Below are 21,025 nucleotides of genomic sequence, written 5' to 3' on the forward strand. Positions count from 1 at the left end.
CCACCTGAACACCTGGCTGAATGATGGCAAGAATTCCTGCCCTGCAAATATGTAACATATAATTGTCCTAGCCTAATCGCTGTTAAAATGTAATCCTGAGTGAATTTGCTGTTTGTGGATCTATATAACTCTAACCACTAGTATATGTAGTAGACCGTTGTACTTACTCCCATTCCTATGTGATTTTAGAGTTTATCTGTTTGTATCGCTTCCTTGAGTGACTTTACAACTTGTACATTTGCAATTTTTCTCTACTTTCACTCCACTTGTACATTTGCTATTTTTATAATTTATATATATATATATATGTATATATATATATATATATTTTTTTTTTATCTATTTGTATTTCTTATGTATCCCACAGTCCTTATGTAACATTACTGGTTCTTTTGTAAAGCGCTCTGACACCTTCGGGTAATGTTCGCGCTATATAAAATCCCATTAAATAAATAAATAAAATAAAATACTCAATTAAAATTAGAGCACTTATTGCATTAAAAAAAGAAACTTCAACCAAACAGACGTAAAGAACTGATTTATTTTTCTATCGGGTGATTTATTTTTATTTTCGGAGAAGAGGAAAAAAGAATCTCGGTCCGTGCACTGTCCACGGCCCGGCAGCCGTGGTGACAGGAGGCGTCCATGCCGCGCGGGGTCGCGTCTTTCCTCATACATCCGCGGTGACCAGGCCCGGGCCGGGCGCGGCCCTGAGGGAGCGTCCCTGTCACAGCCGTTACTGCCGCACTGCCCTTCCTTCCTCCCCGCGGCCCGCCCCCTCCCCTCAGCCGCGCTCGCGGATGGGTCAAGTCAACTGTACGGAGGAAGGAGGGGGGGTCATCTCAAGATACAAACCCCCTCGCTGCCTGCAGACAAACAGCGGGAGAGGAAGCACAGCGGGCCCCCCTCCCCTTCGCCACTGTCGGCTAGCGCACGAGCCCAAGAGTTAATTGGATGCTGGCGCTTTCGGGGCAGCCCCGCGATTGGTTGGCTGCGTCGTGACGTCATTCAGTGTCCCCAATCGGAATAAAAAGCGAGGAGCGGGCGCCTGCCCCTCAGAGGGTTTAATAGCCCTGGTGAAGAAGGGGCCAAGGAGGAGAGCTGGCAGTGGTACCCAGGCATCCAGGGATGAGAGCCGGGCAGCGCTGAATAGGAAAAAAAGGGGGCAGAGACCGAGGCGTTCGTTTAACATCTGGTGCCAGGCTGCATCCAAGGCGTGTGTGCCCCAAGCAGGCTTCATGCCTATGACATATACTGGAAACTACAGGATCCTTGGTACTCTGTGAAGGTCCGCCTGCTACGCCCTTTTGGGGCAGGATTTCTTGATCTGAGCACTTGCTTGCATTGCAGGCGCCCACCGGCCCCACGTCTGCATGGGGATGCATTTTTGAGGGTGCCAGGGCGTCCTTCTTTATTTATTTATTTATTTATTTATTTTGGGACTTTTTGCCAGATACCCTCTGATCTGCCTCCACCAGTCCAAGGGGTACCTGGTAACGGTTGCCTCCAACTCTGCACGTTTCCAGAGGGAGCTTCTAAGGATACTCTTGACTCGTTGCAGGGTCCCTCCTGCCCCAGGGTTGTCGGGGGCAGTATGAGAGTTGGCGCTGGTGGCGATTTTCATCTCCTGCCTGGCATACTCTTCCAACAGGTGAGTTAGCCTAGTGATGGAACACAACTTGCAGGCCCTGGGTGCTAGACAGCTGCGGCATCCATAGGCTGCAAGTTGTCCAGTTTTTGGTTTAGTTGGTTGTGCTTTTCTCCCTTTAAGTGCTGGACTACATGTCCCATCATGCAAAGCAAGCCAGATTGGATGAGCTGCTGACTGCATGCAACAAAGGAAAAGTGGAGGTCCCGGTAGGTTAGACCCTCCTTCTGTTCTGGGCCGAGCTGGTCTTTGTTCTGGGATTTAATTAAATTGCTTCCTGTACCTAGAGAGGAAATGTGGTCAGGTTTGCAACTTTGCTACTCAAAGACAACAAGCCTTCTGCTGCTACGGAAAGCAGTGAAATGCATGCCCCTGTGGCGCAGGGGGCACTCCTCCTTGCCCTGCGGGGGCCCGACTTATTCTAACGCCTATGATATGTGTGAGATATGGGAGGCTCGGTGCCTCCTCATCACATTCTGCACGTCCCATCATTTTGTGTTACGCCACTGGCTGTGCACTCATACCCAGGTTGGGTCCGCAGATCCCCGCCCCTCCTCCACTCCTGGAAAGAGCAGAAACCACAGCGTGGTGTGTGTTCGGCACTGCTGTCCTGTACAGCCATCCCTTGCTTTGGAGCTAGGTTTACTTGAAGGTGGGCGGGCCTGCAGGTTAACAGATGAGAGATGAGCCAAGGTCCTGGGTTGGCTGTAAGAGCCCCTCGGGAGCCGAGCCATGAATATATTTGGCATGTAATTAATGCAGCAAACAACATTGAGACATTTGAAAAAGTGTATTTCTTAACATGCAGAAGGGTTTTACCTGAGTGCATCAGAATATAGCCCTGCATTGAGAGGTTCATTAAAAGCTATTCATTCAAAGTAATCTATTTTTAAACATGGACTTAGAAGCACTGATGCTTTCTGACCTCAAGACGGTGCTGCTAGTGTATTCAAAGGCGAGTCAGTTGTTATACGTGGCCTCGTTTCTTCTTTCAGATGTAGCGCCGTTATAGTTTGTTAAATCAAACAGGAGGCTTTTGTGCAGTGCACATCCTGAATCATGCATTTGAAGGTGGTCTCATACATGAATATGAAGGAAAAGGTGGTTTGGTGAAATAAAGCATTTTCCTAGGCTCACATAATTTGGTCAAGCGTGGAAGCCGGGCCTGATCCCAGGGTTTCTAGTTTCACATTGTGCATTTAAGCGCTAGCTGGGTATGTGTGTGATGTTTCAAAAACACGACCGAGCCAAAAGACGGGGTGATGTACAGGGCCAAAGACCAGCATAAAGTCCAAAAATATTGCAGGTAGCTGGTTCCTGGGGTGTTAACACATTGTGATGCAGTGTTCTCTAACAAAAGCGCATCGTTAACTCTTCTAAATTGGAGCAGCATTGTGGCTGATATATATGGGAATGTTGTTCCAGATCATGGGTGCATAGGTGGAAAAGGTCTGCTTCCTTGTCTTTTTTTTGTTTTATACTTAGCGCGTAGACCTAGTCTGGGACGCAGGTGTGGTGAGAGCAAGCAAAGATGGTGAGCGTGTCCGCAAAATAAGCGGAGTGCTGGAAGGGATGGCTTGTAAGTGATGCAGCTGGTTTTGAAGATGGTGCAGGCTATCAAGGGGCGCCAGGGTTGCATCAGCATGGGTGTGCAGAGGCATGCTGTGGTGTGTTGGATGCCCATGAGTGGTGCCAGTGTGGAGTCTGTGAAGCCAGTAGAAGGGCGTGAACAGCACTTCTAAAGTTGCTTTCTGGAAGAAGTTGTTGCTCTTTTTCAGAAGAGTGGTACCAGGATGTCTCCTTCTGTGTTTTTTTTTGGCAGTGTGTTTCTTGAGACTGCAGTTGAAGTCCAGAGTGGACCCAAGTGAGTTTGCATTCAATGAGAAGTTGGGGCTCAAAGCCATCCAGATGCACTATGTTTGTACTGTTTCTGGTTTGTTGTTTCTGCTTCTCTTCCCCCTTTTTACATCAGTGGTTTATGATGTTAGAGCGTGGGAGGCAGAGAAGCCACAAAATCTCACCTTGTTTGGAGCTTGAGAGTTTAAAAGGACCATCAGCTGAGCCAGAGTCCAACATCTGGCTCGAGGCAGGCGTTGGCCTTCAGTGGCTCGGCAACCTTAAGATTTACGCGACATAAATCATATACATACAAGCACCTAACTTCTAGTCACAGCTTCCTCCCTTTACCAAATTGTGTGATCTTGGCCAGATTATATCATCACCCTTTGTTTCAGTTCCGTAGTGTGCCATTATATTTAATTACTTGAAGAGGGTATGATCTCCGCATAGGTGCTATATGCAAACTGGACGGTAGCATAGAACTGTTTCCGCTGTCTTCTCCCCCGCAAACCGGAATCTGCCAGGGAGCCTTTAATGCAAGAAGACAGAAGAAGCATCACTCTTTCACGCCACCTTTATGCTCTCTTCTGGACCAACTGCACGCAGTTGTAAAGTGTGCATTTGCTTTTATCTCAAATATTCCTAAAATGCATGGCATTAAATCGTGAACCTAGTATACTAAATGGCAGCTATAATGCGATTAGCAGCGCGTGGCCGGCGCCCATCTTCTTTAGGCCTTGAGCGACGTCGGAGTTGTCTTAAGATGTGCGGGTTCAAGCCCCTTTCTCAGTGTGTAACATTTTGTGTATTTCAATGACTGCATCTTGATTTCCAGCGGTCATTAGGGCACAGCAAATGGCTGTAAACGGCTAGGTGCCATGGCCACAGGAGTGTCTCTCGCTTGACTTGCGGGCGTGGGGGCTGAGGGCTGGGCACCAGTTAGTCACTGCGCTTTGTAGAAGCCTCCTTCGTGCCTGCTGCTGCAGTACATTCTGATTTTGCAGACTACAAGCACCAGAATGCAGAGCAATCAAGGAATTTATGAATGACCATGATGTGAAACACGTCACTTTGAGCTATCTGGTAGCGTATCTGTGTGTGTGTGGGAGGGTGGGGGGTTGGGGCTGCAAGCGCTGGACTCTAGTCCTCCTGGCCCACCTGGATGCTGCTGCTGACACGTCATGATGAAGACATGGATATACTCCTGTGCCCACCATGCCTCTTTCCTACCCATTCTCTCCAATCTGCTGCTCTCTCCTTCAGCTTTATGTCCTGCTGGGTACATAGTATAGCGGTACAAAAGGGGGGTGGTGATGGACTAAACCCAGATCTGTTGACTGGGTGTGAGTGTTTGATTGGTTCAGAACCTCCGTCCATCACCACCCCTTCTTGTACCACTTTGTTCGCCATAAGTTGGCAGGGTATGCTCAGACGGGAGTCCCTTGCTCACTTTGCCACAGGATTCAAGCAAGCCGGGCTGAAGACGGCTGAAATGCCAGAAACCGGTCCTCGGAAGCTTGTTTCCGGTCCAAGGAAGACATGGCTTGGCAGTTCGGGCTGGACTGTTCCCATGAGGCACAGGGTCAGACTGATTTGCATATGGCCATATCTGAACTGGGGTGGCAGAGTGGACTAAAGAACGGTGATGGATTATACCCAGATCTGTTGACTGGGTATGAGTGTTTGGTTCAGATGCTCCGTCCATCACCACCCCCTTTTGTACCACTTTGTTCGCCATAAGTTGGCAGGGTATGCTCGGACGGGAGTCCCTTGCTCACTTTGCCACAGGATTCAAGCAAGCCGGGCTGAAGACGGCCGAAATGCCAGAAACCGGTCCTCGGAAGCTTGTTTCCGGTCCAGGGAAGGCATGGCTTGGCAGTTCGGTCTGGACTGTTCCCATGTGGCACAGGGTCAGACTGGTTTGCATACAGCCATGTCTGAACTGGGGTGGCAGAGTGGGCTAAAGAACGGTGATGGATTAAACCCAGATCTGTTGACTGGGTGTGAGTGTTTGATTGGTTCAGATGCTCCGTCCATCACCACCCCCTTGGGTACATAGCATGGTATCAAGCTCTCCCCTCAGCCTGCTCCCTCCATATTTTCTCTTCTATTGTCCAAAGAGCCTTATTAGTATTGTATTATTATGATTAATAAAACATGTTTATTAATACTATTGTCTAAAAAAAACCCTGCACATATGTTCAGAGTTTCACAAACACCATTATCACAATAGATATAGAGTAAAACATATATAAAGGACATTGTTGTTTTTGATGCCAAGAGCTCATCTCTCGCACATGCAAGACCACTATAATGGTGGCCGCGCCCTTTTTTAGATGCTGCTCGCATATCCAGGTTACCGTGATTAGCAGCTAAACAAAGAGGCACGGCCAACATTAAAGTGAAAGCGCAAAAGGCGCTTACACACGCAGTTTAAAAAAATAAGTAAATTCAAAAGGTTCTGTAGCGCAGCCGCTAAAGTGAAAGCCACACGCTCTGATAATTAAATAAGCACGGCTGCTAAAGTGAAAGCGGACTGCACTGATAAATAGGCGTGGCCACTAAAGTGAAAGCAGACTACGACGTATATTAAATAAACGCGACTGCTATTAAGTGGACCGCGCTTTAATTGGAATAAAAATTACTGTTAAAATAAAAGCGGGCGGGTGCTGCGAAGTTGTGGGTGGAATAGGGGAAGAGCATTAAAGAAAATAGTGCTCCCCAACTTATAAAGCAGACCGTGTACCAACTGAAGTAAAAGGGCTAGTCCTCATGAGAGGTTACAAGTGAAGGCAAGGCGGTACTAAGGAGGGACTAACAAACCTATGTATGAATCAAAAGCCAGCATTTACGAAGGGCAATGATACAAGCCAATGACAAATATGGGTGGAGAGTGGGCGGTGCATCAAGTGCATACTCCAATACAGCATGCCGCAGAGCAGTGCATGCTCTGACCGGGCTCAACCTAAAAATAAATATTGGGAAAAGACAGCTGCTTCTTACAACTCGTAAACCGTATATTTTAAAAACAATTAAAAAAAATGTATGATGGAAGTTTAAAAACCACAGACAACCAATTCTAAAATAAGCAACCGTGCACTTCATCGCGAGAACTCAAGTGCAAAAATACCTCCACTGTTCTTTGTTTTCTTTTGCAGCTAGATAGGAAGCCCCCTATTGGTGGGTTACAACTTCACCTATATTTTTCATGTTGAGTAGTGCATCAGACGGATAATACAGCTAGCTATAGAGAACTATTTGGATTAGCCAAATATTGTAGTGTCAAACTAATGCTAGATTTTTGGGCTAGATAATTGATATTCTTTTCGATGGACAATGTCCTGTTTTGTAAAAATCTTCTTTGATGGAAAAGGATTCGATCTCCGAAAGTTCCTTGTGTTGAAGAACGTCAAAGAAGTGGCATTTGAGCAGCGCACCTGCAACTCAAGGACCTGCCATCTGTGTTTAGCATATGGGTACGAGTGAGACATGGCATCTTGTGACTCTCCTCGGTCTGGGAAGGATTGAGATCTCTTCATTGGCTACCAGTCAGGAAGAGTGTCCTTTAAAGCACTCTGCTTGACACACAAACCCCTCCACTCTCAGGGGTTGAGTTCTCAGGTCTGCCCTGACTTGGTATGTCCCTAAAAGACACCTGCGGTCAGAGGAACAAAGCAAGGTGGCAGTACCTCTGTGTAAGACAGCTAGGCGGAGGGAATGCGCCTTCACTGTGGCAACTGCTAGGGTTTGGAATTCCTTTCCGGACCATATCAGGAGCCTTAGTTCAAACCTGATGTTCCGCCCGCAAGTTAAAACTTGGCTTTTTGCTGATTAATCCCTCCTTTTGGGGGAGTTTGGTGCGGATCCTGTTCTGAGCTGCCACCTCCCTCTCAGTTCACTTCCCCGGGAGCACTTTGATGCCTTTTTGGTTGAATGCGCTCTACAAATGCTACAAATGCAAGCCATGAGCATAGGGTGACCACCTCTCTCCATGTCATTACTGCTGCTAGTTAGGCCAGTCTTGTTGTTTTTGCTTTTTATTAACTTTTTTTTTAATTTTTAAGGAATTCTCTGACGTGTAGTGTTATGTAACCCTGTACAAAAACAGGACTACATGTCCCAGAATTTTAAGAAAAAAAAACAGAACTAAGCTAATTAGTTACGCATCAGCGTGGGAAACTTAGCAGCTATGTTTCCAGTCTTGGGTTTTTGGGCGACTACACCTGACAACAATACTTTGTGAGTTAACAACTTGGGACTAGAAATGGTGGCCACACCCAACTTGGCTCTCGCAATATGCCAGACATACAGACGACAGTAAATCTGATTTGGGTGTTTTTGTCTAATTAGTTAAATGGAAGCAAAACCAGACCACAGCACCCAGAATGCACTAGGCAATCACAAAAAGTGCAGGACTGGCAAAAAAAAAAAAAGTGTCTGAAAGGGCCTGGAGGTAGGTGGGAACCATACATTGATGCCGGGGACAGATGTTATCAAATCCCGGCATTTGCATGCTATTTCCTGCCAACATATAGGGTTTGAAAACTTGCTTTGTGTTCAGTTGATGTAGAGGGAACGGTTTCAGTTTGACTACTGGCAATGTCTGCACTGCTCTTTGGTTATTTGTCCAGCAGAAGCCCTCAGGTCCCCCCCTCTCCTCTCCACTGGCATAACGGAACTTAAGCCCCCTCCCCCAGGGCCGGCACTAGGCATGGGCAGTGTGGGCAGCTGCCCAGGGCCTCGCACTATGCCAACCAGGCTGGGGCCCCGCACAATGGCAACACCCCACCAGTCCTTGTGTACCCCTGCCAAGCAAAGTGAAGGAAATGCGTCTCTTTACAATTGGGCTCATGGGAGGGGGACCACCTCCCGGGGCCTCTAAGGGATGGTGTGGGAAGGCCTTGGGGAGGGGACACCTCTGCCCATTCAGAGACTCCACAGAGCTCCCATCATCAGCACTTTAGCCCACACAGGTTTAACTCCGCCCCCAAGCAATTCTAACACCTTCAGTCCGAAATGGGCTGTACAAGAGGTATTTGGGTGGCTGACAGGAGGAGCTGCGGCCCAGTTGGAGTCTGCACAAAGCAGCTTACCCGAGATCAGAAGGTGTCACTTATGTAAATTTCAGGGGCCTCCCACATTCCCTTTTGCCCAGGGCCCCGAAAATCCTAGGACCGGCCCTGCCCTCCCCCACACACACTCACTCAGGAGATCTCAGGCCAGGGTACTGTACTGTGCTGAGGCCCCCCACCCATGAAGTTCGGGGTGGGGGGAGGGGCTATGTTTCGCCGTTGCCGCCCCCTGGGGTGTTCTGAGAGCTCCCCCTGCCCAGGCCCTGATCACCGCCATGCTTGCACCCGTTGCACGAACACGCTGTTTAGCGAATATTTCATTTCTTTGTGCTGCGCCTCTTTAGTAGCGCTTCGAAGGGGACGCGAGGCAAAACGTTGGCACAGTATTCACTAAAGAACCTAGACACGAATGGTATGTACGATCCGTGCTGAATAGAGTCGGCTGCATGAGGTATGGGGATTTTTCTAGCCTCGTGACCGAAAAATCAATATTAAAGACCTGTATATTTACGACGTTATTACAGCTCCTTACGCTGCAGTAACATAGAGCAAAAGAGCTCATTATGAAATGAGAAACCTCGCAGAAGTCCTATTCATCTGCCCTGCCACAGCAGGCGCTTCCAAGCCGCATCCATCTCTCCCAAGCAAGGCATCCGAGCTTCCCCTGCCGCTCTCGGAGGAAGAAATATCTGAGGCAAAACACCCAATATATAAACCAATCCGCTCATTCTCAAAACCGCTCGGGGAGATTAACCTTCTACAAAGAGCAATTGGATATCAATTAAACCATGAAACATATGATCACTCACAACTTCCTGGGATGGAGGAAGGGTGCGATTATAAAAGCCTCTGTCTCTTCTTGATTTTTATGGTCGCACTGCTAGAAAAATCACCCTGGAATGTGGAAACTGGAGCCTGGACTATTTGCCTGTTTAAGGCACACGTGTAATCCGAGCAACCACATAATCTATAGGTTTAGAATAAAACCGCACACAGGTAGAAAGGACCATTCATCTGATGTCATAATGTCTGGTAAAGAAAAGTGTTGCAACTTGGGTGAAAAATAGAAGCAGCATGACCCTGTTTCTTTTCACACCTACCCTGATGCTCTACTTGTATGTCAGAGCTTCTGTACCTGTCCCCCTCATAAGACATAACATACATGGCTTCCATGACCACCTACTGCTAGGCAGCGGCCTATTATTCCACAAATGCAATGCTTTATTCACTGACCACAGGGGTGCACGAGACATGCAGCCAGATTCATGAAAGGAAATCCGGCTCGCAAAGGGCCAGATTCTGAGAATCTGGCCCTTTGCGAGCGCAATTATTGCATTTGGGATTCATCATCCCAAATGCAAAAATCGCTAATTGCGAAATCGCATATTTGCGAGGAATTGCATTTAAGGAATCTCTATTTGAGATTCCTTAAATGCAATTCATTAACCATTTTTTATTTGCGAATTCGCTATTTCTGGTCGCTATTTACCACGAAGTCTGACTTCGTGGTAAATAGCGAAAACTTAGAAAAATGCACTTTAGGAATGAATGGGAAGTCATTCCTTATTTGCAATTGGCAATTTGCTAATCGCAAATAAGGAAGCTGTAGGAATCGCAATAAAAATTGCGATTGTTACATGAATCCCGTTTTGAGAGTCTGTAATAGCGATTCCTTAATAATCGCTATTACAGACTCGCAAAAGGGGACTTTGATGAATCTAGGGGTATGGTCGCTAACCGAATACTCATCGGTGATCACCAGCATCTCTTCCTGCCGAAGCACCATCCACCATCACTGGTCCTAGAGAGCCCCGGGAGTGACACAAATGTATTATCGTACATTGAACATTTCTAAAGCAACTCTGTCAGGAATTTCGCCTATCCCTTATCTGGACACCGTTTGGATCCCATGCAGGCACAAAGCACAGTCTAACCAAAGCCAATGATCTTCCTCCTTATTCCAATGACCAGGGACTTGCCACCTAATTCACTAGCGTGCCTCAAAGCAGGGGACAAATGAACTCCTCGCCATGGGACGGATACCATCAAGATGACATGCCCCGCCTCATTGGTCACAAACTCTGGTACCCAGGCAAGGATTTCAGCCACCGACCACCCCAAGGGACGTAAATACAACAACGCAACATCGAAAATGAAGTTGGCTAACTCAACAGTTTGCAATTTTCTCTCTTCCAACGCACTTGAGGAACCATGGAAAATTGGAAAAGCCTCTGAGTCCACCTTCGGACAAAGATGAAGGAAATGCATGTGACTCACTCAAATTTCCGAAATTTTTTGTTGGCTTCCAATTCCAGTGCTACATTTTGTACTGCCCGAAAAAAATGCTCCGTAGATCCAGAATAATCAATGACCAATTGGCTTTTCTGGCTCTTGTTCCAATGTAAATTTGCCCTTTAAAAAAAAAACAAATGCACCCAAAGCTTGAGCCCCCTGGCGCTGTAGTGCCCTGTAATGTAATGTGCCTGGAAACGCTGCTTGAATTAGCGAGCACAAACCTACCCCGCAATGCAAACTGCAGAACAACTCCTTATTCTGCAACAAACCCTTTTCCTCTCTTGATAGCAAGCTTCTTGCGTTGTGGCAGACCTGGAACCTATCTCCACGCACTCTTGAAAACATAAAAAGTCTTAAACCTGAGTAGGCTGAAAGGCTAACTTCTTCCTGCACACCCCAAAACCTAGATATGACGAACACCCTCCTTCCCAACTTCTTTTGTAGTTGGTTTACTTTTTGAGATCTCTTTTTAAATATTGTCCAAATAAAATATCAAATTGACATATTGTGTAAAGCAAAAACAAAAAAGAATACCAACCTGTAGTTTCAACAGTCTAGTAAAATTCCAAGGTAATGAAGACAATCCAAATGCAAGACCACTGATCCCTTAAACAAGGCGCAGTAGGGACCGGATACTCTGGTTTCTGATGGAGACCCTTGAGAGGAAAGGGTGAGATATGAACGAATCTCTAAAAAGGAAGTCTCTGAGTGTTTCAGTAATAGCCTTCTCTGTATGGGATGCTGCACTGAGGACCGCTAAGTGAGCCCCTATAGTTCTTCCTTTTAGTATCTTGCATTGTCCACACTTGTCGCCTTTCAGACCTTTCTTGGTGCTTTAAGGGTCCGAACAGAAGGTGGTGGTAGGACATAGGATGCTGTGCTGCACCACCCCAGAGACAGCGGTAGTGGCTTTCCTGCCGCTTTACTCCTACTCAACCTTTCGGCTGCATTTGATACTGTCAATCATCAAATTCTGCTCGCCAGACTTGGGCAGGAAGGATGTAGCTCTAATGTGGTTTTCTGATTTCTTAAGTTGCCTTCTCCCTGTTCCCATCTTCAGTCAGTGTTACCCTGTAGAATCCCTCAAGACTTCATGCTGTCTCCTTCCCTTCCCTTCCCTGTTTTTATGGAGTTTCCTTTCTGGCCCTCTTCCCTAGGTCGTAATCCTACTCCTGTCGCTTGCGTAGACGACAACTTTCTGCCATTGACTTGCGTTTACGTTTGGTTCACAAATTACAGCTGGTGCAGATTACGCCTGTAGGTCAGCCTTGGGTTTGAAAGCTGGAAACCATGTCTCTCCAGCCCTGATTACCATCCAATGTTTGCCAGTTACGGAATATATGGTGTTGAAGTTTCTACACCTTGTTCGCAATCTCGTTTGCTTCTAAATCCCTTCCTCTCGCTCAGCATATATATTTTTTTTACATGGTATTACTCCCAATAGTCATTGAACCCCAAGGACCATTTCTCCTGGATGCTCCAAGGTTTTAACAAAGTCTGTACATGGCTTTGCCTTTTCGGTCGCGTCTTCAGTAAAACGGCATACACTCTTCTTACCATACCTCGATAAACGGATCTGCGGGAGTTCAGGAAAGCCTGGAAGACCTGTTTCCCTCCTAGGTCTGAGGACTTCTCCCCTTGTCTTGTAGAGCCTTTTTTTTTTTAAAGTTCCAGCAGCCAAGATATCCCTGTATGTGAACGTTTGTGCGTTCCAAAAAACGAGCATGTTGCCGCTGTTGCCCGGTTAGTTGGCCGTTGACGGACATCCCTTTAGACAGTCTGACATGACTTGTGCCGAGGTTCTGCTCGTCCGTATTGATCTGTGTACCTCTGCAATATTGAACAGTCTGCTGGGCCTTCTGCCTGTCAAAAAGGTTTCTTCTCAGAGCTTAATCACTGCTGATCATCTATCAGGAAGTAAGTGGGAGTGTTGTATGTATCTTCTTCTTGAATAGATATTAAAAAAAAATCACAATACAAAGAAATAAAACCTGTGTAAAAATAGATCAGGAAGATTCCTTGCATCCTAGTAGGCAACAGACAAAATCACAGCGTCGCCGCACAAATATTCCTATACGAATTGTCTTGTAAGTAATGCACTGCATGATAGCTTTGCGTCTCAAATGTATGTTATCAAAAATAGGAAGTTCTATGTCACTAATTGCTGGACCTGGGTGCTCTGTTTGTGTTTCTTAGTCGCATAGTAAAAGACACTCTTCGTGTGCGGTTGTATAATAAGTCGGTGCTGTCTCTGTACGGCCAGGGAGGCGCGGAGGTCCCCGGGTTAACCAATCACCCACCACCCTGCCCTACCCCCTGTCACCCATCCGCCAATGGCTAAGCCGGAGACCACTTTTTGTAGTTGAGGTCGAAAGATCTCGGGCCATATTTTTATTTGTACACCAACATGTATTCAAATAACAATTTTGCTAAGTTACCATATTTACATATTCCTTACAAGTGAAAATCTAACCATAACAGAGCCTCTAATACATGGGAGTCACCTAACCATAACTAGTTCATTCTTGTGCATCCAACAACACAAAACAGTTCCTGAGTGAGATCGTGACTGGCTCCGTGACCCTTCCTCTTAGACCCCCTGTCCAGAGGGTGGGACTCTCCTTATGGGAGGTCCCCACCTACCCTCTCCCGCACCGGGAGCTCTTGTGCAGGGGGTCCGGCTGCACTTAGGATACCTACCTGGGGCACACCTGCACCCAACTTCATCAAGAAAAGGACCTGTGCTAGTTTGCGCCAAACTGTACCGGCGCGTGCGGTTGACCGGTAAGGACTGCATCTCAATGACCACAAGCAGCCTCCCTCCCCCGCAACCTCCTTACGACTTGCTGCAAGCACCCCTTGGAGGGTCCAGCGACGCTGATGTTTGAGCCATTGTTTTGCTATAAAAGGGTGCTGCAGGGGACCCAAAGAGTTCCCACCAGTCATGATGACACTTGCCACAGGCCAGCATAGTTCGCCAACTTTCTGGCCCCCCTTCCCCATTCTGGGATTGTTGTTCCAGCCAATTTTCCAGAAACATTCTGTTACCTTCCTTGGATAAGGTTACACCATCCTGCAAGAGAAAAACGCTCACCTTTGATGCAACCATGAAGTATAGAGGATAAACTGGCATTGTTCAATAATTTAGCATCCTCCTTGTTTAGATGTTTTAATGACTCCTTGAGGATCCTGACCAACTCACCACCTCTCCAGTTCATCCTCGGGTCAGTATGCGACCTGCTATTATGGTTCCAGGGACCTTCCTTGAGAGCCAGCCCACATCTGATAGAGCCAATTAAAATAAGTCCTTGTGGTCTAGACTAGTCCAATCATTGCCTCCTAAATGCACGATCACCACCTCCGGGGGGCAGAAGCCTCCAGGATAGTGCTCTGTGCAATGTACTTTAGCGTCTGAGGTTCAAGGCCCTTCAGTACTGCACCAGCAATCTGACAACGGGTTTCCCACCACCCATGAAGGTACCTGCTTAAACGCTCGTGAGTGAATCAGATACGCATAGGGACGTCCAGGTACCATTCCGTCAGAACTTGTGTCTGAGAAAAACAAAGTGATGGGTGGAATGCTTGACTTAACTCGGTCACAGATAATTACTCTGTGGCAATCCAATCCATCTTATCTCAGCCGCATGCCACCTCAGACAGGAACCAGCCATATGCAAATCAGACTAAATCCTGCTCCGATAGACCCAGCATTGTTAAAACTACTGTACCAGGTCCCCTCTGAATGGAAAACATAAGCAACAACAGATAGTTTCGGACTATTTGGGCCTCATCCGTAGGGTGTAGCTCGAGTCCTGTCCGGACCCACGTCTGTGCATACCCATCACATTTAGAGCGCCAAAATTAAGGAAAAAATGTGAGGAGTGCAGCACTTGTATTAATGTCAGGCACTGGCAATTGCTCTGGTCACAATCCAGTCCATTGCACTCCTCGGTACCACCTCAGGCAGGAACCAGCCATATGCAAATCAGTGTTGATTTCCCCACTCTCTCCCCCTTCCCCACAGAAACTGGTCTTGAAGGCAGTGATCCCCATGGCAGTGGTTCTCTCCCGCTCTCGCTTTCATTAGAAGCCTGTTAAGCCAGACTTTATCTCTCTACACAAAAGATGTCTTCTCTGCTCACAGTTGACACGGAGTGTGAGGGAGTGGAGCACTGGTGGCAGTGAAACACATGCCAGCAGTGAGAACAAATGACAGATGTTGAAAAAAGCAAAATGGTATAAAGTATTTTCCTTTTTAGGTCGAGCATCAGTTTGCATGTGCTGTCTGCAAGACCTCCTGTAAACTCTCTGTAGAGTGTAATTTTAGCTTCTGCCTGCTATTGGTTCGTAGCTCTATCGCTTTTGTTTACTGGCTCCTTGTTGGCCGGTGCTCCAAATACATCACTTCCTTTTTGGAAGCCAGGAGCACCGGCCAAGTACAGTTTCATTACACTGTAGGCCTTTATGTAGTTATTCATGGACTATGTTTTTTTTTGTTTTTTTTAAACAAGCGCCCCATTCCGCGCTTTATCTTTAATGGTGGCACGCTACTTTCTTTGGACTGAGCTTGTCTAAACAAAGGTGCGCGGCTGCTATTAAGCATTTGTTTGTCAACTTGGGAAACAAGTGTTTTTATTTGTAAAAGCACACCATTCTGCGCTTTCACTTTAATAGCGGTCGCGCACCTTTGTTCAGACGAGACTACCACCAGTAAAAAAAAAACCACCACTAGTACCATTACTCATACCAGTACCACCAGCACCAGTACCATTACCACCACCAACAGTACTGCTACCAGTACCACCACAAGTACCAGTACCGCCACCACCGGTACCACCAATGCCACCAGTACCACCAGAACCACCATCAATATCGACCAGTACCACCAATACCAGTACCACCAGTAGTACCAGTACCACGACTACCAGCATCACCTCCACTAGTACCACCAATATCACCAGTACCACCACCACTACCAGTACCACCACCGCCAGTACTACCACTACCACCAGTACCAGTAGTACCACCACCAGTACCATCACCAGTAGTACCAGTACTACCACCATTACCACCACCAGTACCACCACCAGTACTAGTACCACCACCAGTAGCACCACCAGTACCACCACCACCACTACCAGTACCACTATCCCTATCAGAACCACCAATACCACCACCACTACCACCACCAATACCACCACCACCACCAATACCACCACCACCACCTTAGCACCTCTTGCTCACCAGTTTATCAGGGGCACTGTATGAGGCTGCAGCTGCAGCTGAGACCATCCCTCCCTCCCTCCCTCTGTGTGCCATAAAAAGCACAGCCCGCCCTGGACCAGGAGGTGAAGCCAGGGCCCTACTAAAGCTGGAGTTTGTATTAGGCCAAAGATAGCAATGATGTTACGCAATGCCACACTGTGCTCTCAAATCACAGAGAGGGCAGGAAATAGGCCCCCTCCCGCTCTTCCTCCTGAGCCGCAACACTGTAATCAGAGTGAAAGGTGTTGGAGCACTTTGTTTATAGCTCGAATCATGTGTAACTCTCACTTTACACTTTGTGTCTGTGTAATTTAAAACACTTACACATCTTCTTCACTGCACTATTTATCACTACATTGGAGACGTCGCAAGCCGGTCCCTTCCTCTGATATTTACAATCTAACAAGCGGTCCAGAAGGCCCTATTTTTTAACGCAATAGGTCTCGCATTTGCGAGAGTTTAAGTTATTAGTATTGTAAATGACAATGCCTTTTATTTATGTATTAAAACCCGAAACATAAATAAAAGGCATGGTCAGTTACAACGCCAATAGCTCAAACTCTCGTGAATGCGAGACCTATTGCATTGCAAATGCTTGTTTTAAATTGCAAGCATATACCACAAAAGAGTCTTCTGCTATCAATGTGTGGAGACCAGTGCTTGTCGGAAAAGTTTTAATTTACAAAAAAAGTAAACATTGCTTACAAATTTAATAGAACATTAAGGGTGCTTCCTAGCAGACGTCTATATTGAAACACGTTTTGGTTTTAATGAACATCACAGGAAATGGCTTCTTATTGCTGCAAAAATACGATACTGTTGGTTGTGAACGCCTGTAGCGAAATTGCAAGAGGGCTGCGGTCTATGCTGTCATCTGATTGGCTGCTTCTGACCTCGTGACACTGGACCTCTCCACAGGGTCTCTACAAGCTCCTGGCTTTGATGAGACCGGGGCACTGTGAGGCACCCCAGCCGGAGCCCACATGCCCCTCTTCCACCTCCATGGCATGTGCACAGAGGCTCACCCTTGACCTCTCTCCCTCCCCAAAGCTGATCTCCCCCACCCCCTCTTCCCTGTATCAGCCAGTGCCAGGAGTTGGCATATCCCTCCTTCGTGCCTGACACACTCCAGCTGCCTCCCCCACCCCCCACTCCTGCAAGGAATGTGCGCGCCCTGGGATTCCGCTTCAGAGCACACCTCTGCAGCCTCCTTGGTACATCCCACCCCTCCCCCCCCTGAATTCGTTCATCTTTCAGCGCGTCCGCCATGAACACTCCAGAGAGTGCTCGATGTACAACGCAGAGGGTTAATGCAGCTGTTGCGGGACCTACCTTTACCTTGAAGGGGTGAGTACCTTCGGTGCCACCTGGTCTTTTTATCCTTTCATTGTTCAGTACAAAGATTCATTCTATTTGTATAGGGTTTATGTAGAGGATGCGGATTGCTAAGGGCACTTAAAGCTTAATATTTTGTAAAAAAAAAACTTTTTAAGACCTTCAAAACAAAAACAAATTTTTATTATTTTTTTTAGTCTGTGTTTGTTTGTTTGTAAAAATCCCAAGTGAAATCCGACAAACATCTCACCATACCAAAAGCATCTGTAACCGATTATTTATTAGAGAATACAAATATGAAGGGGGTGCGGTGACACCCCAATGAGCCCCCCCACACACACACACACACACTGGTTGTATAGCGCGAACCTGCTAGCTACACAAGGGAGGCGCTCTCTCAGCATAGAGGCTACATGTAGAGGGGGAGACCTTGAAATGGTTGGGGCGTGCAGTGGGACAAAGGGTGATGCTGTGAGGGCGAGGTAGGGAGCTAGGAGGCAATGTGGGGGTAGAATGAGTTTAGGCGAGGGGGGGTGGGGGGGTAGATTACAGGTCTGAGCCTGGGGCAGGAGAGGAAGCTACAATGCTGGCAGTGGGTGTGAGAGACTAGTTGGGGGGTTTATGGATCCTATATCGAGTGAGCAGTTAACTTGTGATGACGCATAGCAGATAGCTCCGTGGGTTAATATACTGAACAGCTAGCTCTGAGTGTGACGTGCAGGAATGAACTGCTAGGAATTAGTAGAATAAAGTGTTCTTTTTGTTCAATCAATCAATCAATCAGGAGTTTGTTAAAGCGCGACTACTCACCCGTAAGGGTCTCAAGGCGCTAGGGGTGGGGGGGGTTGGGGGGTGCAGGTTCCATTCCATCAAGGAGGGGGTCTGTCGAAGAGCCAGGTTTTGAGGTTTCTTGCGAAGATGGGGAGCGATGTTGTCTGTCTGAGGTGGAGCGGAAGGGCGTTCCATGCTTTGGCCGCGAGGAAGGAGAAGGAGCGGCCTCCCGATCTGGTCTTTCTGGTGCGGGGGACCACAGCGTAGGAAAGCTGGGCTGATCGTAGGGTCCTTTGGGGTGCATGGAATTTGAGTCGGCTGTTCAGGTATGCTGGTCCGGTGCCGTGGAGGGCCTTGTGTGCGTGGGTGAGCATCTTAAAGGTGATTCTCGCCTCGACGGGGAGCCAGTGGAGTGTGCGCAGGTGCTGGGAGATGTGGCAGTGTTTTGGCAGGTTGAGGACCAGTCTTGCGGCGGCGTTCTGGATGTTCTGTAGCTTGCAGATGAGGTTTTTGTTTATTCCGGCGTAGAGTGCGTTGCCGTAGTCGAGTCTTCTGGTGACAAGGGCGTGAGTGACTGTCTTTCGGTGTTCGAGGGGGATCCATTTGAAGGTCTTACGAAGGAGGCGGAGGATGTGGAAGCAGGAAGATGAGACAGAGTTGATCTGGCGGTCCATTTTGAGCTCGGAGTCCAGGATGATTCCCAGGTTGCGTGCGTGGTCTGTGGGGGTTGGCGGGTTTCCGAGGGCGGTGGGCCACCAGGTGTCACTCCAGGCGTCGGGGTTTGGGCCCATGATGAGTACTTCTGTTTTGTTGGTGTTTAGTTGTAGGCAGCTGGTTTTCATCCATTTGGCGACGGCTTCCATGCCTTCTCGAAAGTTGCGTCTGGCGGTGTTGGGCTCGTTGGATAGGGAGAGGATGAGCTGGGTGTCGTCTGCATATGACACGATGTTGAGTCCGTAGGTTCTGACGATGGGGGCTGTTAGACGGGGACCTGGAGGGTCGGCCGAGCACAGTGATCGCACAGACAGGTAACTTCCCCCCCACAGATGGACACCACACAAAGATCAGGGTAACACCTTTTATAGGCACTTCTGGTAGTAGAGTGGTACGATACAAGGCGATCAGGACACGATGATCCTCTCAATTCTAGTCTCTAGTAAGGGAAGGGGGTAGCGGGACAGTCTTGGTACCCACGGGTACGGAGGTGTAACGGTGATAGCTCACAATCCTCGAGCTCGGTGTTCGGATGGGTCAGACCGCGGCAGCGCCGGCAGGTCCCGCAGAGGTCGTAGGTGGCAACGGGCCGCGGCAGCGCCAGCAGGTCCCAACGAGGATGAAGGTTACAACGGGCCGCGGCAGCGCCAGCAGGTCCCACGAGAATGCAGGTTGCAACGGGCCGCGGCAGCGCCAGCAGGTCCCACGAGGATGAAGGTTACAACGGGCCGCGGCAGCGCCAGCAGGTCCCACGAGGATGAAGGTTGCAGAGGGCCGCGGCAGCGCCAGCAGGTCCCACGAGGATGAAGGTTGCAGAGGGCCGCGGCAGCGCCAGCAGGCAGGACAATAGTTCACAAGGCAGGGCTGTGGCAGCGCCAGCAGTCCGTCAAGGATGAGTTCGTCGCGGTGTCTCTCGACTCCAGGATACAACTGCCTTCCTGTCCTGGGGCGGCCTCAGTTATAGGTCTGGCGCCCTTTGATGTCCGGACCCTCGCTCTTGGAGGTCGGGAGGTCTGGGATGAGGGAGTCCAGACACCCAGCAGGGGGGTGGAGCCAGCGCCCGAGGAGGCTGGGCGTGCTCGGCACCTGGCGGGGGAGAGCCATCGACACTTCTTACTCCCATTGACCTGCCAAGTGGTCCGTTCACCTCCTGGGTGGAGGGTGGTGCCGGGATGTCGGGGCCTGGCCAGGCCCAGGGTTGGGGTCGGGCTGAGGCCGCGCGGCCGCGTGGTGCCGTGTCCAAGATGGCGGCTGGGCCGGGCAATGGTGCTGACGGTGGCCCGGGCCCTGTCCTGCGGGGAGGGAGCGAGCCCTTCATGTGGCCTGTCCAACATGCGTCCCCCCCAGCTGAAGGCGGGAAGAGTCACCCATCTTCTTGGGGACTTTCCTCGTCGAGGCGGAAAAAGCGGGACAGGCCATCCGCGTTGGCGTGGTCTTGGCCAGGGCGATGCTCCACAGTGAAGTCCATCCCCTGCAGGGAGATGGACCATCGCAATAGTTTGGGGTTCTCCCCCCGCATCTGCATGAGCCATTGCAGGGGCCGATGATCTGTCTTTACCCGGAAATGGGTTCCGAAGAGGTACGGCCGGAGCTTCTTGAGGGCCCATACCACTGCGAAGGCCTCTCGCTCAATGGTGCTCCAGCGCTGTTCTCGGGGCAGTAGGCGTCTGCTGATGAAGGCCACGGGTTGGTCCACTCCTTCGGGGTTCAGTTGGGAGAGGACGGCCCCAATACCATGGTCGGAGGCATCGGTCTGCACAATGAACTCGCGGCTGTAGTCGGGGGCCTGGAGCACCGGAGCGGTGCACATGGCGGCCTTCAGCGTCTCGAAGGCCGCGTGACAGTCGGGAGTCCAGTTGACTCGTTTTGGGTTGTTCTTAGACGTGAGTTCCGTGAGGGGCCCCACAATGCTGCCATAGTCCCTCACAAACCGCCGGTAGTATCCGGTGAGCCCCAGGAAGGCTCGGACCTCTGTTTGTGTTTCGGGGGGTTGCCAGGACTGGATGGCAGTTACCTTGAGTTGGAGGGGGGCCACCAGACCGCTCCCCACTTGGTGTCCGAGGTAGGTCACGGACCCCTGGCCGAT

At 49.0% G+C, this 21,025-nt stretch overlaps 1 protein-coding gene across 1 annotated transcript in view; it reads left to right on the plus strand.

Moving 5' to 3' along the window:
- Positions 1-1,121: 1,121 nt before the first annotated feature.
- LRRC24 (leucine rich repeat containing 24) overlaps positions 1,122-21,025 on the plus strand; it is a 173,754-nt gene continuing 153,850 nt past the window's right edge. The window contains exon 1 of the mRNA XM_078685523.1: positions 1,122-1,651. The gene's annotated coding sequence lies outside the window, so the exon portion shown is untranslated. The remainder of the gene's footprint in view (positions 1,652-21,025) is intronic.

This window comes from Lissotriton helveticus, chromosome 4_1, assembly GCF_964261635.1.
Source record: "Lissotriton helveticus chromosome 4_1, aLisHel1.1, whole genome shotgun sequence".
Lineage (NCBI taxonomy): Eukaryota > Metazoa > Chordata > Amphibia > Caudata > Salamandridae > Lissotriton > Lissotriton helveticus.